Source organism: Anser brachyrhynchus (genome assembly GCF_964034855.1).
Source record: "Anser brachyrhynchus genome assembly, chromosome: 3".
Classification (NCBI taxonomy): Eukaryota; Metazoa; Chordata; class Aves; order Anseriformes; family Anatidae; genus Anser; species Anser brachyrhynchus.
In genome coordinates, this window is record NC_137696.1 from 11,484,442 (window position 1) to 11,501,232 (window position 16,791).

Genomic DNA, 16,791 nt, shown 5'->3' on the forward strand with positions numbered 1-16,791 from the left:
GCTTGTTGTCGATATGCTTGTTCAACAGGTTAAATCAGTCGTACCCACAGCAAGGTATTACTAGCTATGGACTCCTCCTCAGACAGTAGTGTCATAGGAGGGGAGGGAGAGGAAGAAGAGGTGATTCTTTAAAAAAAAAAAAAAAAAGTTAATTTGACTGCTGACTGCAAAGGCAAATAAATGGATTTATTCTTGCACTAAATCAAAGAAGGCTACAAATCAAGCTTGTTTAGAAGTGGAAGAGTTTTCCGAGAACATAACTAAGCCTCTTAAATCAAAAAGCAATCCAAAGAGGGGTTGCAGGAGTGTGGTCTTGCTGTTGCTCACAGCTGTCCTTCCTGTACACACTATTGACACAGTCGGTAAGTTTCACAGCCATGTCCAAGCTCATTGTGCTTGAGGGGGAAGGCATGTGGCCTCAGGAGCTGTCCTACAGGCTTCAGCCAGTGCTGCAGCTGCACCTTGAGGCAGAGCTGGTGCCGCATCCAGGGTGGGAGAGACCTGTGCGGGGCTGTATGTGAGAGGTGCTTCCTTAAGGATCCCTTCTGAGCATTGGTTGCACGCCTGACCAGCAGGGTGTCTGAGCGTGCTGCCTGCCACGGCATCCGTGCTGTGGAGCGGGCGGCGGATCTCCCTCAGCGTGGCCTGGGAGGGGCAGGGAGCCCAGGGGCTGAGCGCCATGAAGCCACTCAGACGTGGGGTGAGGGCGGAGGCCCCAGTGAGATTGGTCAGGGCTGTTAGAGCTGAGGTGCCTCCCCGTGCTGCCAGGCATGTCCCGGCGCCCTGCAAAGGCGTCAGTGTTTGATGTTGTCGCTGCAGCTCGTCCCTGGGGGACATGAGGCCTGGGTGGGGACAGGGGTAGGGGAAGGGCTCTCCAGGACAGGAGAGGAGGCTGCTGGGCAGTGTGTGGGGTAGCTCAGGCTGTCCGTGAGGAGGACAAGAAGATGTCTGGGCGCTGGGGAGAGGTTCACCTCCTAGTGGGGCAGGGAGGAAAGTCTGTCTTGGTGAATCCCAAGTCCCCCCTGAAGTCCAGAATTTCTGCAGGGGATTATCAGGTATTTGGCATCAGGTACAAGGGACAAGCGCTCCTGCATGCCACTGGTGATGAAAGCAGGTTGAGAGAGAAATTTGAGAAGATTTTGGAAAGACAATGAAACTTAAAAGGAGAGGAATGAAAAAAAGTACCAATCATCACCCATTGCTGTATGCTAAAATTAAAATCCTTAGGGATTTTGCATCAGCTAATGTATAACAGACTGTGAAATAAAACTACAGCATTGGTGGTTTTGCTTTTAAAGCCTTGATCGTAAGGTTATTTTTCAAAAATACCAAAAGCTTTTTGTTTCATCATAGTGAAAAACATACGTAATTTCCAAGGGCAGTGTGAGTTGTGTGAATTTAACTACCTGTCTCTTACAGTACCACTTGCACATTTCCAAGGCATCCTAGAAGCCAAGCTGCTATCAGTTGGCAGTGCTGTTTGAATAGGGAGGCTGAGGACCAAGGGACTGTAGGACTGGAGTCTCAAATTGTTTAAATTGACTTTGGTGGCACAGTGCCAGTTGACACCAGCTGAGAATCTGGACAGAACAACTTGTCCAAGGTGACCTCACGCAGCAAAGCAGTGGATTAAACTCGGGTCTGCAGAATCTCACTTCAGGGTAAATAAGGAATGCATATCACATCTTGAAGGGTCCTGCACTTCTTAAAGCCTTATAAAGAAAGGAGTGTGTCAAACACTTGATTCTGGTATGATGTAGAGTATCTCCTTTTTGTGCCAGCATCTCTGGTTAAAAACAGAAACTTTTTATAGTATTATTTCTTTCCCTGAAAATACTGTGGAAAGTTCCAGTTTGGGATTTTACTACAAAGATGCTCTTCCTCTACGAGAATAGGTGCCCGAATTGAGCTGGGCCAGGCTCATCTCTCAGAGGCTGAGATACTGCTGTACTGCTCACAATTGGTTCCTGCAAGTGCTTTGCATCTGCCTTTTGTGTCTGCCTCATTTTGCATGTAGGGAATCATTCCCAAGGTGAAAAGAGCAAGAATGTAGAGAGCCATTTGGACAGGGAGTGTCCATTCACATCACCCCCTTGCAGGGATAGGTAGCCTTTTCGTTGGTCTGCAAATGAAACTCTGCAAACCTCAGTCAAAGCTTGGTGCAGAAAACCTTTCAGAAACTTTGTAGGAAGTTAATGTTACTATCACACTGTAAGTACATCTCAGGGCTAGTCTAAAATCTACTAAAATCAGTGATGGTGTTCTCTTGATTTCAAAGGTGACAAAGATTGTATTGAGTCCTCACTTGTTTTTGGGGTGAAGTTTTCAGAAAGCTTTTTTCAAGGATTGACATGACATGTTTTTTGTTCTCTGCTTTCCGTGTTTCTGAATATTTAGATGGCATCAGAGACCATTCTCTTTCTTGTGCTGTTTTCTCAGTGGTGGAAGGGGAAAGATCAGAAAAGACAGGGCTGTTCTAGCTTTTGCTATCTGGAGTTATTCCTTAAGGTCTGTTTGGTTAGACTTTCATGAGTGGGTTGCCACATACGTCTACACCATCATACCATTTTCTTCTCCATCCCTTGCTCAGAGACTTCTGAGGTGGTTACAAGTCTGCGCTGGACCCGTACCACTCACAGATCCCAGGTGGGAATCTGACTTCTGATGCCCTCCATGCCCCTGCGGTGGGGCAGAGGGAGTGTGGCTCCCAGCTCAGGCATGGTTCTCCCTGGGAATGTGCTCTGTTGTATGCCTTGGTGAAAGAGCTGACCCGTGTGCTCAGCAGCAGAAAACTTGTGATTGCTGAGTCTGATCAGAAGATAAAATCTTCTAAGGTGTGACTTACCAGTGTTGAGTGATAAACATACGTGTTAGTTCTGTTAAGCCAGTGAAGTTGCCCAAAATATAGATATTATGACTGTGTGTCTTCCTGTGCATTACCAGGGCTCATCAGAAAAGAGCTGAAAGTAGTGTTTCCAAAATTGCAGGGGGGTTTTCCTAGTTTGCATCTAGACAAGCTGATGTGAGAATTTACAAGGTGCTTCCTCATTGTTTCTAGAGATTAGTTTCCTTTTTTTTTTCCTTTTTTCTTTTTTTCAACCTTTGAATAGTTTTTCAATAAACAATATATTAGTATGAAAGTGGGAGAGAGAATAAAAGACTATAAGAGAGAATAAGACTGCAATAAAATGCAGGGTCTGCCAGCAGAGATGTGCAGGACTTAACGGCTTGGTTCTTGCTGGAGGGAGTCCTGCAGTTGATTTCCTGATGTGGAAAGTGACCCTGATGGCACAGATCAGAAACAAGCCAGAAGGACACTGGCTGTGTCCTCCCTGCCCTGTTTACGAGGATCAGCACACACATCCTCCCCAGGTGTGGGAGGCAGCTAGCACCCCTGTGCTAAGATGAGCTTGAGCTTCACAGCCAGGTTTGCCTGCAGGAATGAGGACTGACTAGTTCTTAGCTGGGGGAGGAAAAAGGGGCAACCTGAGATAGCTCAGTGGTGACACCTGTTGACTGGGAGAATGGCAGTGCTGGTCATCTGTACCAGTGCTCCTGACGATGACCTGGCTGCCCCATCTCCTGCAGATTCAGTTTATGCCGAAGCTTCTTGAATTCACAGACGCATAGAGGGCTACACATAGGGGAGCCCTCCTATTTTGGGAGTTTGGGGAGGGGATTAGTGTATTTTTTTCCCCCTCCTGAGTGAACTCTCCCTGAAAAGTACACCCTAGCAAAGGCTATATTTATTGCAGCTAGAGAAAGCCTGCCTCTATGCTGTTAAATGCTGCTCGTGTAGTTGTAGCTTGGCTCAACAAGAGCGTTATTTTTCTGGTAGAACTAACATAAACCCTTCTTATTCTGTTATTTTCCTTTGCAGTGTAACTGCACCTTGAAACTGAGGTTGGCTGCATTCAAGTGTGCCTCACCAATAAACTGTACAGGACTATCTTATTGGGAAAAATAAAGCTTCTTGTAGAGCTGTTGTCTAAACTTGGCCTTCTGTCCTTTTTCCCAAGTTCCTCATCAGACAAGTGTCCCTGTAATTGTGCTGTTGTGCTCTGACACAGGCAGAAGCTTTCTGAGATCTGTATTCTGGCACCATCTCTGGGGGGTGCTCTGGTCCCTTCTCCCTCCCTAAAAGTAAATACCTTTTGGGGGGTAAAAAGTTGTTTAGTTGTCGTAATTTATCCTAGGGCTTCAAGTCTCTCTGTCTTCCTTTGTGAGCTGTGGGCTGTCTGTGGTGGCCTTCCTGTGAGCATTGGTGGGGATGTGGTAAAAGCCAGAGCTTTACCCTACTGCTGGTGTCCGCAGCCTGATGTTTGGTAGCATTGCAAGACCAGGGCATAATTTACACAGCATGAATGACAGCTCAGGGGAAGTCCTGCATGTGGAGAAAGAGGGGCTTGCGCTCCAGGTTGGCATGGCAGGTCAGCGCTGTCTGCAGAGACTCTCTCCTCCCTGGTTGTGCTGACTGCTGTTGAGCTTTGCCTGATGAGGGAAGGAGCCTTAGCCGTGACACCAGTGAGAGCCCCAGCACTAGGACAGGCTGGCCAGGACAGGCAGCTCTGGGCCACCAAAGGGATGTAGGAATTAACTTTTCCTTTGCCGTGCTTCTTCCTGCTGTCCCAGGGCTGAGCAGATCATGGGGAAGGGCTCACATGGAGAAGGTACACGCTCTGGGCCCCTCTCACTGCGCTAGGAAGTAACTGCAGTGTAGCAGTGAGGAGCTGGAAAGGAAGCAAAAAGTCACCCTAGATTCTCAGCAAATGTTGTCTCAATGTCTATGGTCTCTTCCTTCAACTGGCAGTTGTAAAATCCAAATAAACTTGGAAAAACACAAGAATCTGCCTTCCTTGGGGTTTCTTCCCTTAGCTTTGCTGCTGTGAATCTATCTCAGCCAGCTCCTAAGACTCAAATCTGGTCCCGGTTTTGCTGTGAGGAGTGGGATTAACACAGAGGACAACCCTGTTTGCTTGGAAGGTCTGCTGTCACCCTGTGTCCTGTCAAGCTGTGATTCTGAGAGCACATACTTGGCCTGTTCCTAGTCTGCTTTTTAAAGGGTTGTTAACTGTCCCAGCCCACCTCTGTTCATTGTTATGGGTGGCTTCTACCATGGCACTTCGTCCCTTTCTTTCCCGATTACCAGATTTATTTTTAGATATGTTTACTTACTTTTAATAAATGTAAGAAAGAGATGTTCTGGGGCTTCTGTATATATTTGTCTGTAATTAAGGTAGGATTAATTGCTCAAAATTGTTTTTAAGGGACTGTTACGAGATCGGCAGACAGGAGCAATGGATAAAATGCATAATGAATACATTATGTTATAAATAATGGACACAGCCAATGCACAGGCATCCCTGAAAGGTAATAGCTCTTTCAATATTTAATTAAGCAGGTGCCATAGGGAAAATGCTATATGGCACTAAGGTAATTTTCAGCCTGGCTTAGTGACACAGATTAGTCTGAATGAGAAACCTGCATGCAGCTGGGACCCCAAGTAGTCATGGCTGATGGTATTCATAGGGAGATATTTGTTGGCTGGAGAACTGGCAAGAAGGGATAATGTCGAGGGCTGATGAGAGAGGAGATGCTGATAGCAACTGGAAGATGTATTGGAACTAGTGCTTCGTTCCTTTTTTTTTTTTTTTTTTTAATTGAGTTACTGATCTAGCAGCACATTGTGCTTGGGTCTGCTCTGTGGAAGAACCAGGTTTTCCAAGAGGACTCTGTCAGAGATTCCCTCTGGTCCTGGAGGCTGTTTGCTTGCAGATAGCTTTTGGAGGGAGCTTCAGACCAGATTCACTTGCTGGCAAGTGGCAGCGAGGAGGGTTGAGGGAAGGACCCTGAAACATCTAAAACATTGCGTGTGGGTTTTCATGGCCTTTCTCTGAGCTCTTTGTGCTGATTCTTTCTGTGGCTCTCCTGTGTTAATTTTTGCCCCGCACGCAGGGAATGAAATACATTAGTGCAGGGAATTAAATTTTGCAGGGAAGGTGACAAAGCATCAATTGTGAGGCCAGCCGGCTGCCCTTCAGCATGCTCTTATCTGTGGTAAAAGTTGAGTCTGGTGGGTATTGCCCATCCTAAGCCCTAGCTTCGCACTTCTGTGTCTAAGTGTAGGTTCACATTTCCCATCTCCTCCATGCTGTCATTTCATTATGTTTTGTCCTGGCTCTTGCACTAGCTCTGTTGCAGTTTTACCTCTGCCAATGCAGCGGGTACTTAAACGAGGGATCTCAGCGTGAGGCCTGAGTGATTTGTGATGGTTGCCAAAGCCCACTGTGTCCTCCTACACATATCTCCAGGCCTCTGTGTGCCATTTCTTGCTTTGGACTTCGTTATCTAGCTATCAGCAAGTTATCATGTTGTATAGAGAGCTTTTAGAGAGCAAATCCAGTTCCAGTGTTGTACAGTGGAGTTAGATGAGCTGACGTATTCTCTGGGGCTGAGACCTCGTCTCCATGTTGTGAAATGCCTAGCATGATTCCAGCAGTATATAGGCAGTAAATAATAATGATTAAACAAATAACAGTTCCAGATTTATGTAGCACAGTTGCAGAGAAGCACACGGGGAAAGGAGCTGTAAGGCTGAGGGAAGGGAAAAATAATCTTTTTAACATGAAAAATGTGTTTGCATTGAAATTGGACACAAAAGCTCGCTTTTCCCTCTTGCTTGTTCATTTTTTGCGAGGTCCTTTTTTTCTTTATCTTTTGTGGAGAAAAGCATGAAAAAACCCTTGTCTGCCCTTTTTTTTTTTATTTTTTTCCCTCCTGATGGCTGCCCTATCATCGGAGCATCCTGATGTTTGGTTACCAGACCAGGAGCCAGGGCTCATGACTTGTTTCCCCCACACACACCTTTTTTTTTTTTCCCTACTGAAAGAGCTGGCTTCTTTTTGGTGCTTGCAGCATGCAGCTCACTGGAAGGGCCACAGCAGGCCTGCTCCATTGGTGCGAGGGTCCCTTCCCCCTGGGGAACAGGCTCTGCTCCTGCTCACTGCATCTTTCTGGCTCGTCCCATCAGACAGGGAGGTGCCAGGGCTGCCGGTTCCAGCCTCGACTGCTGCACGAGGCCTGAGCAAGGCACCTGAACTGCAGGGTGAATTCAGTGCTGATTGTGCAAGCAGAGCTGCTATGGTGACACTTCTGGTATAGTCCAGAATTAAAGTGGGGAAAAAGTCTCCTCTCCTCTCCTCTCCTCTCCTCTCCTCTCCTCTCCTCTCCTCTCCTCTCCTCTCCTCTCCTCTCCTCTCCTCTCCTCTCCTCTCCTCTCCTCTCCTCTCCTCTCCTCTCCTCTCCTCTCCTCTCCTCTCCTCTCCTCTCCTCTCCTCTCCTCTCCTCTCCTCTCCTCTCCTCTCCTCTCCTCTCCTCTCCTCTCCTCTCCTCTCCTCTCCTCTCCTCTCCTCTCCTCTCCTCTCCTCTCCTCTCCTCTCCTCTCCTCTCCTCTCCTCTCCTCTCCTCTCCTCTCCTCTCCTCTCCTCTCCTCTCCTCTCCTCTCCTCTCCTCTCCTCTCCTCTCCTCTCCTCTCCTCTCCTCTCCTCTCCTCTCCTCTCCTCTCCTCTCCTCTCCTCTCCTCTCCTCTCCTCTCCTCTCCTCTCCTCTCCTCTCCTCTCCTCTCCTCTCCTCTCCTCTCCTCTCCTCTCCTCTCCTCTCCTCTCCTCTCCTCTCCTCTCCTCTCCTCTCCTCTCCTCTCCTCTCCTCTCCTCTCCTCTCCTCTCCTCTCCTCTCCTCTCCTCTCCTCTCCTCTCCTCTCCTCTCCTCTCCTCTCCTCTCCTCTCCTCTCCTCTCCTCTCCTCTCCTCTCCTCTCCTCTCCTCTCCTCTCCTCTCCTCCCTCTTTTTTTTGAAGTGCTGCAACTTTCTCTGCCCAGTGTGTTCTTTATTATATTTTCAGACTAAATTTTAGTTCTACAGAGAAACAGCCAAAACAAAATAAAGTTCTTTATTCCAAGTCAACTAATACATTTCACCTCACCCCAAACTGTCTTTCCTTCCACTGTGTCAGATAAGAATTAGGTGAGAAATACATAAATATGGAGGAGGAAACTGTGAGTGTTCATCTCCTAAAGAAACAAAAAAAAATCCCCCCAAAAACATCAGCTATTTGTTCTTGTTATATAGGCTTGGAATACAACTGATTTTCCACTGCTTTTAAAAGATGTGTCTCCTCCAGATAATTACACTCTCACTGTGTGACATTGTCCAAGTCTTCCAAGAAAAAAGGATCTGTTTGATAACAGTGAGGCTCCCAATTACTGCTTTTTCAACCATGCAAGGCTTTGATATCTAGGTTCAAGCAGCCACGCAGTCTTGGAACTGTATAAAAAGTAGCACTGTAACTGATGGGAAATCAATTTTAGGTTATTTTTAATTCATTATTGCTAATTTTTCCCTGCTGCCTACTCTGAATGAAGAAAACCATGATGCGTAACTTAATTGATACAGCAGTCAGGGTTGACCTGGGTGACTTGTGGTGTAACCACCCATAAAGTAACTCCAGTAAAATGTACTACTGCTGTGATTCTTGCCCTTTGTTTCTTTGCTTGTGCTCTGAAGTTATAGGGACCTTTTATTCTGGCTTCACTGGGCTTTGTATGGAGCCCACATTTTGGATAGTGTCCTGGGAAGATTCTGAACAGTGCTTTTGGCTTGCCAGCAACAGGGAGAGTTGGTAAATTGAGTCAAGAATGTTACTGACACAAGAAGGGATTCGGCGGGAGTTTTAGTGAAATGCAGAACAAAGGAGTCAGCGGGGAGTTTGACTGCATTTTAGGATTGTCCGGTGTGCCTTGCGGGGAGCAGGTCAAGGAGCATGGCTGGGAGGGAGCATGGGCCAGGGGAGAGAACTGCTCTGAGGTCGTGTTGGCAGGGGAGATTTAATGCCTGTCTTCCTTGTGTGTTTTTCCTTCCTAAAATCATCTTCTCTGTTTATTGGGGAAGAAAAAGTGCTGGCCTCTGCAGCAGGGCAATGCAAAGGATGCTGCTTTATCTACCCCTATCATTCATCCCAACATGAGCCAGAGAAGCAGTGGGAGGCAAACAGCACGTGTTGCTGGCTGGTATTAGGGCATTGTACCAGTTTTGGAATGTCTCAGGGTAGAAGAAACAGGCACCAGCTCTGTCAAGAAAGATGTACTGTGCTGGGGTGCAGCAGAAATCATGCCTGGCAGTCAGCAGCTGCCAGGCAGCAGAGATAATATCACCACCGTTCAGACCCTGCATTTGTAAAAGGTGAAATGTTAATGAAATGAAACGGCTGGCAGAAGAGTTACGATACCCCAGAGAAATGAAACTAATGGAGAATCAGACTAAAAATACAGAGCACTGCTGTATAGATCACTGAGAAACTGTCACTTTGAGTGTCACGTGTGGCTTCAGCGAGGGCAGAGAGGAAAGTCCAAAGAAAAATGATGAAAATGATTAGGGGCACGAAAAGATTATCATAAGAAGAAAGAAGAGTGTTTAGAGGATTTGAATCACAGGAAATGTGAAGGGAAATTTTACAAGTGGTATTTTTTAAGTGCTCAGCTGTTTCTTTTGTACTTAGATGTAAGGCAAGAAGAAGGGAATGGCTAATTTAATAGTCAAACTGATAGAATAATAAAGGCAAATTTCTGCACGAACTGTGCAATGAACACTCAAGGCAACCTAGGATAATCTGATATGCTGTGACAATGTTTGGCATGAGACAGCAAACAAGAAGCTTCATCTTCAGTTATCATGCTTAAAACTAACATTGTTGAGAGGATGGTGAAGAAGCACCTGCAGGAATCTCCAGGTTCTTGTGAATCTGCACACTGCCCAGAGGAGGAGTGCTGCACCCCTCTGATGTCTCCCCCAGCTGAGCAAGCTCAGGTCCTCATAGCTTCCGCAGCAGTGACAAGGAGTGCTACCGCTCTGGAGGGAAAAGAAGGAGACTCTTTTATACCCATTTAATTAGCGAACATGAGAGAATGCAGTAAAACTGCAGGTTTGCATTGTGCAGCATCTAGGTTTCGGTCTGTGCTCCAGATTATGGCAATGCCTTCCTCAGTCTTACTGCCTATGCTATGATTGCCTTTAGTTATTGCATCCCCATTGTTCATTTTACCTTTGGTTTTTCCATTTAGGAGCAGGTTTTGGTGGTATTTCTCTTTAAATGGTGCAGTGAACAGTAGATTTCATCTCTTGCAGATGCGTGTCCATCATCTGAGCTTTGCTGTATAAAGCACTGAAGGTAATCGTATATCACAGAATGGTTTGGGTTGGAAAAAATGTTGAAGACCACTCAGTTCCACCCCCCTGCCATGGGCAGGGACACCTCCCACCAGACCAGGCTGCTCAAAGCCCCATCCAGCCTGGCCTTGAACACCTCCAGAGATGGGGTATCCACAGCTCCTCTGGGCAACCTGTTCGAGTGCCTCTCCACCCTCTGAGTGAAGAATTTCCTCTTAACATCTAAGCTAAATCTCCCCTTGTTTAGTTTAAAACTGTTTCCCCTTGTCCTATTGCCGTCTGCCTGAGCTGCTTGCGCTTCCCAGCTAGATTGGACGTGAAGGTGTGGAAGAGGTTGGTCTGAGGTAAACCACAGGATGAAACACTTTTAAATTAAAGGATGGGCAAGCTTCACTCTCCAGCAGCCTGGTACTGACCTTGCTGATGGGCAGGGCAGGTGCCGCAGAGGAGTTCCCCCATGTTTTCAAAGTGTCCCCCAGCAGGACACCTGTGCCAGGTGTTGTTCTCTGCATGGGCCTTCTCCATCTGCCTGCCTCTGCAGAAAACCTTGAAGTTTTCTTTGCCTCCAAGATGGGAATAGAGGGAGACTTGAGCAGAGTGCATGTGGAAATCTCGTTTTCAGACAATAGATAACTTTCCTGAGTTAAAATAAGTCTGAAGTTACATTTTTTGCCATTCTTCACACTGCTGTGGTAGCTGTGGAGTTGTCACCTAGCCTTCAGAGCATGCTCAGCCTCATGGCCTGCAGCTGAGCTGCGTTGAGTGTGCCGCTTCCCAGCTGCTGCTTGTGGGCTCCACAGCGGCTGGGAGGGCCAGAAGCTGCTTTGGGGGGCACATAGGCTCCAACATGCTCTGCTGGTACCAGCTGCCGAGCCTCTGCCTGGAGCCCATCCAGGCAGGCTTGAGAGCAGAGGCTGTGTGGTGCCAGGGCCAGCGCCTGTGGTTTTCCCAGGTGGGTTCTGCTCCTCTGAGGGTGCAAATGCAATGCTTTGCTGATACCATGCTGTGTGTTGGGACTGAGACGGGTCTTTGGGCACGGAGAGTCAGCCCATCTGGTATCTGTGAAGGAGTCTTCTTGCTGGAGGAGAGGAGGATTGGTTTGGACGAAGACCCTCACTGGGGCAGCTGCTGGTAGGGGAAAAGCCAGACCGCTGGTTCCCCCTAGCAGCCCTGACGCCAGGCTGGATCTCTAACTTCAGTTGTGTTTACCTTTGCAATAGAGAGCAAGAGGCATTTGGGATATAAGTGCATCTGGGAGTTTTGTGGGTACTCTTTTTTTCCACTAGTGATTATGTACAGACATGGTGCTGCAGGGCTTGAGAGTTTTGACCCTGGTTCTGCCCCTTTTTGGCTGTGTTCAGGAGCATGGGTGTTGTTGCCTTGTCTGACAGCAGAAAAGTGAAGTTGTTTGGGGCGGGGGTCACTGTCTCCCCTGGAGCTCTCCAGCCCTGCCTAAAGGAGCAATGAGGGCGGAAAAGGCCGGAGAGCAACTTTGCAGAGCAGTGACTGATGCTTTGCCTGGCAGGGGGACATCTGCATGCTGCTCCCTGCTCTAGGTGAAACAAAACCATCTCTCCCACAGAGCAGCGTCCGTGGGGAAATCTGGTCGCAGTGGGTAGCCCTGTCCCATGCAAGGGGGACAGTCACAGCGCGTTCCTGCCCACATTGCCTGGGGGGGCCACAGCTGCTGCTCCGGGCACTCAGTGATGGCTGTGGTGGTGTCGTGGTCTTCCTCAGCAGCTGCCCGTGCCTTAATGGAGGATTTCACCATCCAAACGGGTGTATTCTGCAGGCCCCCGGGAGCTCTTCCCGGCATGCTGGCCTATGAGCGGCCACCTCCCTTTGTGCTGCGTGGCTGGCAGCGTGATCTTCCAGGGCAAGCTGCTTCTCTGCTCTGCACCTTCCTTGCCTTGTGGCATGCCATCTGGCTAGGCCTTCCGTGCAGGGTCCTGGCGTATTTATCGTGTGCCTATAACTTCTCTCTGGCCTCTCTGCTCTGCTCGCTCTATGCAAGTATTAATAATGACGGTGGCCTGGCCAAAGCGCCTCCCCTACCCTTTCCACCTAGACTGATACAGAAATACAGCCTTGAAATCAGATAGAGGGAACAGGCTGCTCTTCAAAGCCAGGTGTAGTTTTTTCATTTTTGCTTTTTCCCTGAGGATGCTCTATTTATGGTCTTTGCTGCTGATAGTTTTGAAAGGAACTTCTCCCAGATCTCCCAGATCAGACTGGAAAGAAAGATAATCCATTTCTGAAACGCTTATGCAATCCTGAGCTCAGATTACCCTGTGAAAATCTGCAGTAGATCTGTTGCGCCGGGGAGACGAGACGTGGGGATGTGGGCTGGCCGGGTGCTCACCTGCCGGGGCCAGCAGGCAGCTGGATCTTCCAGGTCTTTTCTTCCCCAGAAATATTTCCCTGTTGTATTCGCTGTAGGGGAACTTCAGGGGAAGGGAGATAATTCAGCTGGTTCAAAAAAAAAAACAAAAACAAAAACCAACAAACCTTCAAAAAACTGAAACTGCCACCATCCAAACAATAGATAAAGGGGACAGATGAGAGAGGAGGGACGGCAAACATATTCCAGAAAAGCTGTGCTGTTTTTGGCTTCAGCTAGCAGGACCTAGAAGTTTGCATAGAAAGTAGTTTATTGTCAGTGAGAGACGAGGATACCTGCCAGTGCTGCTAAGGCGTTGGCAGTAATGCATTGTGCTTCTAAAAGGCCACCGTGACAGATCTGTCCCTTCGTCAGTTTGGCTGGCCAGCCACTGCTCTGTCAGCTCCTCGCTGCCTACCAGCGCCTTTCATTGCCACTGTGCTTTTGCGCCCCGGCGTTGGTGCTGAGCCGCAGCACAAATCCTCCGCTGCTGTAGATCAGTTTATACGCTGAAGCTCAAGGAGTTATCTCAGCTGAACATCGTGCCTGAGTGCTTTCTAATCCTCCCATTAACCTAAGGCTGTCTTGTCTGCTGACTCAGCCCCACGCTGAATAAGAAGTGCTATGATACACTCAAGTAGAATCGTGTCTGTACATGAGCGTGATTCAGGAGAGCTTTTCAAGACCCGATTTATCCCCTCATCTTCCTCTGAACTTTTTTCTTCTCTTTTCCCTCTAGTTATGGGTAACAGATATTTTTTGTGGATTGGGTGAAATGAGCACTGTTTCGTGGCCAGGTCCATGCAGTGGCCTTCTGATCTGATGATGGCATTGGGGTGAGGAGTGTTTGAAACCAACAGCCTGAAAAGAAAGCTGCTAATAGCTCCCCTCTTGTGGTGGCAGGCACTTAGAGCAGGGACTGTATGTATGTGTTAGTTACTGGGCCTCGCGATAGGTGTGAACTTGCAATATGTGCTGGTCTCGCACTAGGGCAGTGCTGTGTTTGGGACGGGTGCTGCTTGCATGCAGTGCCCAGCAGAGTGGCGTCGGCACCTCCTTCCATCTAGAGCTCCTCAGTGATACTGGACCAGAAGTAATTAACGCCCCTAGTGAGGGGGACAACTGTGCTCATTTTTATGGGAGTAAAAGGACAATGCACTCTGTGGGAGCATTGGTGAAACCTGTGTGAAAATGTACTTTGCTGGGGAGCCACGTGGTTGTAGGCGAGCTGGGAACCTTTACTGCCGCAGGGACCCGCAGCCCGCGCCGCATCACATTGCCCCTGCCAAGGTCCAGCTGCGCTTCTGGCCTGATGAGGTCCCGTGGCTCGATGCTGAGAGCCAAGACGCCTCTGAGATCAGCGCCTAATGGAGGAGCACCGGCGTGCTGTGCCTCGTTATAACATAGTGCTCTTTGTGCTGAAAAATGCCAATGAGGATGTGCCTTGTTGCATTTCTGCAGCACTGGAAGCAGTGAACGGCAGGCAGAGCCATCTGGAACAGCTTAAGGAGCTCTGGAGTTCCCACGTGGAGCTTAGGGTCAGATGCTGAGCATTTTTAGAAGCTTTGGTCGACTTGATCAGTTCTTCTTTCTCTATTTCATTTTTATGATCATAAGTACAGCAGATCAGCGGTCTTGCTGGAGAGCCTGTTCCATAGGACTGTCACCCCAACCTGGCAGCTACAAGGGTTTGCAGCAAGCAAACGCTACTGTGCTCGCTGTGTTATTGGAAGAGGCAAGACCAGTGGAAGTGCACCGTCTGCATTGTCTTACATGTATTATGAAAGGTAGTACAGGCACAAAAACAGGGAACAGTGATCCGGGTGCCAGTTCTCCATGGAAATATCTCTGGGAGTAAGCAAAAATAAAGCTCTCTAGAACCTGGCTTCAGAGGCATTAATTCAAAACTGGTGCCGGATCGTTGGAGTTGTGGAAAATACCTTGTGGCAATGATCATTGTTCAAAAAAAAAATTCTCCCACTTTGGAATATGCCATGGGACAGAAGGTTGGGGGAAAAAAATGTCTCTACTGTAGCAAAGTTTTTAAAGATGTCCCAGTATTATTTTATTATAAATCCAGCAACTAACACATTAATAAGAAAAATGTCTAACATAGATACAGGCCTGAACAAAATGACAATATAGCTAACGCAAGATGTTTAATAGTTCTTAACTAGCCTGAGAAATTGAAACAAATGGCTTTGACATGTTTCCCATTAAAAGTCATCCAATTATGAATAACTGTGTCTTCAGAAAGAAAACTATTGGCTTCCTTTTTCTAACCTTTGTTATTTGTCCTTGAAAAGAAGAATTTTTGCTTACTCTTTGCTGTTTTCACTGTCCTTCTGCAGAAGATAGGATTTTTGTTCTACGTTTTGCTGGCTATGATTTAGCATATATTGCAATCAATGGATTGGGCTCTTGTTCAGCAAAGTAGGGGCTCGGGCCCCACAACTTCTGGCAGCTGATGGGAAGCTTCATGTCAGCATAAGTTTTGCATTAGGGCAGATGAATAAAGGATTGCAAGATGCAGTCAGAAATGGGGAGCCAAAAGCACGTGTTGCAAAAGATTTGCTCTCAAAGACTGTTTGTGATTGTTGTGCTGCCTTTTTGAAACTGTCATGGAGATGAGATTGGGTGAGGTCCCTGGTTTATGGGCTTTTGGGGTCAGTGGGGAGTGAGTCCTGCCATGGGACAGCTGGCCTGCATAAACCTGGTGTGGTGGGAGGAAAGCTTTTGCTGGTGCGAGCTGTGGTCGTCCCCTCGAGTTCGGCTGCAGACAGATTCTGCTGCTAGTTGCGATTTGTGTGAATACTGAATGAAGCCGTTATAAACAGGTACTGCTAAACTAATCCTCCCTCTGCCCCCCAATCAATCTCAGATGGCTATTTTTTTTTTTCCCTCCCCTCTCTCCCTCTTTTGGAAAAGCTTTCAGTTGGAGGCTGAAAGCTGTTTAGGGCTGGGAGGAAGCAGGAGAGGTTTCTGCAGGAACCTCTGGGTTGCTGCAGTCCTTGTGGGTTCTCCTCGTACCTTTCATCCCTGTAGCAATGTGCAGTGAAACTCTGACTGCTGGGAGAGAAGCCTTTGAAAACAGCTAGCATGTGGAACTGAAGTTGCTTAGCTCAGATTACCAGAGCATGTTTATTATTAAGGAAGATGCCTGATGTTGCATTATTGGGTGCGCTCATTTTGAGAAATGCAGTCCACTTCTATCAGTGATGTTTGTCTATGTTTAACTCACAGCTTAAGCTCTCACCCATGCTCACAGACTAAACAAATAGTAAAGAACATTCTCTAAAGTTTGTAAAGCATAGCAAGCGGAGAATAGTGTGTTATTTGTTTATTTATTTTGCTTAGGACACAAGGTACTTAAGGCTGCCTGTGCAATGTGTGATTTTCCCCTTGTGACTTGGGAGCTTCCATGACCAGGCTTTGATGTGGGCAAGACAGGAAAGTCTCAGGTTGGCCACCTTCATCTCAATGGGATGAGTTAGAAAAGTAGAGAAGGGGTTGGGACCCACAAGGAACATTTTCTGTTATCCTTAGGCATCCTCTGAGGCATGTCATCTTGAGTCTCACTTCCAGTGCTCTGTGGTCTTTCTTCAGAGCATCCTTCAGACTGAACAGAACTGGGAAGGGTGAAGTTTTAGTGGTGGCTTTAAGTCTCCAGCTACAGGGTGCAGACTGCAGCCTCTGTAGAGTCAAGCCTGCTGTTTCTGGCTCACTTCAAGATGCCCTATATTTTGGACAAACAACTGCACATTCTTGCCAGTTGGCAGGAGAGCCAGACTTTGCTACAGCCTGAGCATGTTCAGGAGAAGGGCCATGGACGTCATCAGTGATAGGCACTTGAAGGGTAACTTGAGTAGCAAAGTCCTTGTGAGAGAGCCCCAGTTCTGCTTGGCAGAAGGATGGATGGGTGGGTAGAGATCTTTCACATGTTGTTTGTTGTCAGGCTCAAGGTCTCTGCTGCAAGATGGTCGATATAGGTGCCTGCTTGAAGTGGGTGCCTTGGCTTCTTTAAAAAAATATATTTTTTTCCTCATTTGAATTGAGAGCTATATAGGAAACACGGAACCGATACATGAGTATGTCCCTTCAGTTAAACAGGTAGACATGACATGTCCAAAGCTGACCAGCGTTGTACTAAGAATGCCATGGAAAACAGCCCTTTGTTTTTGTTGACGTTGCT

At 47.6% G+C, this 16,791-nt stretch overlaps 1 protein-coding gene across 13 annotated transcripts in view; it reads left to right on the forward strand.

Moving 5' to 3' along the window:
• Window positions 1-16,791, forward strand: part of RIN2 (Ras and Rab interactor 2) — a 344,774-nt gene that overhangs the window by 69,476 nt on the left and 258,507 nt on the right. The window contains exon 1 of one of the 13 annotated variants that reach the window (XM_080584963.1): window positions 11,001-11,171. The exons of 11 other annotated variants lie outside the window; for them this stretch is intronic. The gene's annotated coding sequence lies outside the window, so the exon portion shown is untranslated. Of the gene's footprint in view, window positions 1-11,000; window positions 11,172-16,791 lie in introns of those variants that run through there. One more of the 13 variants, XM_080584983.1, reaches the window with a different exon arrangement.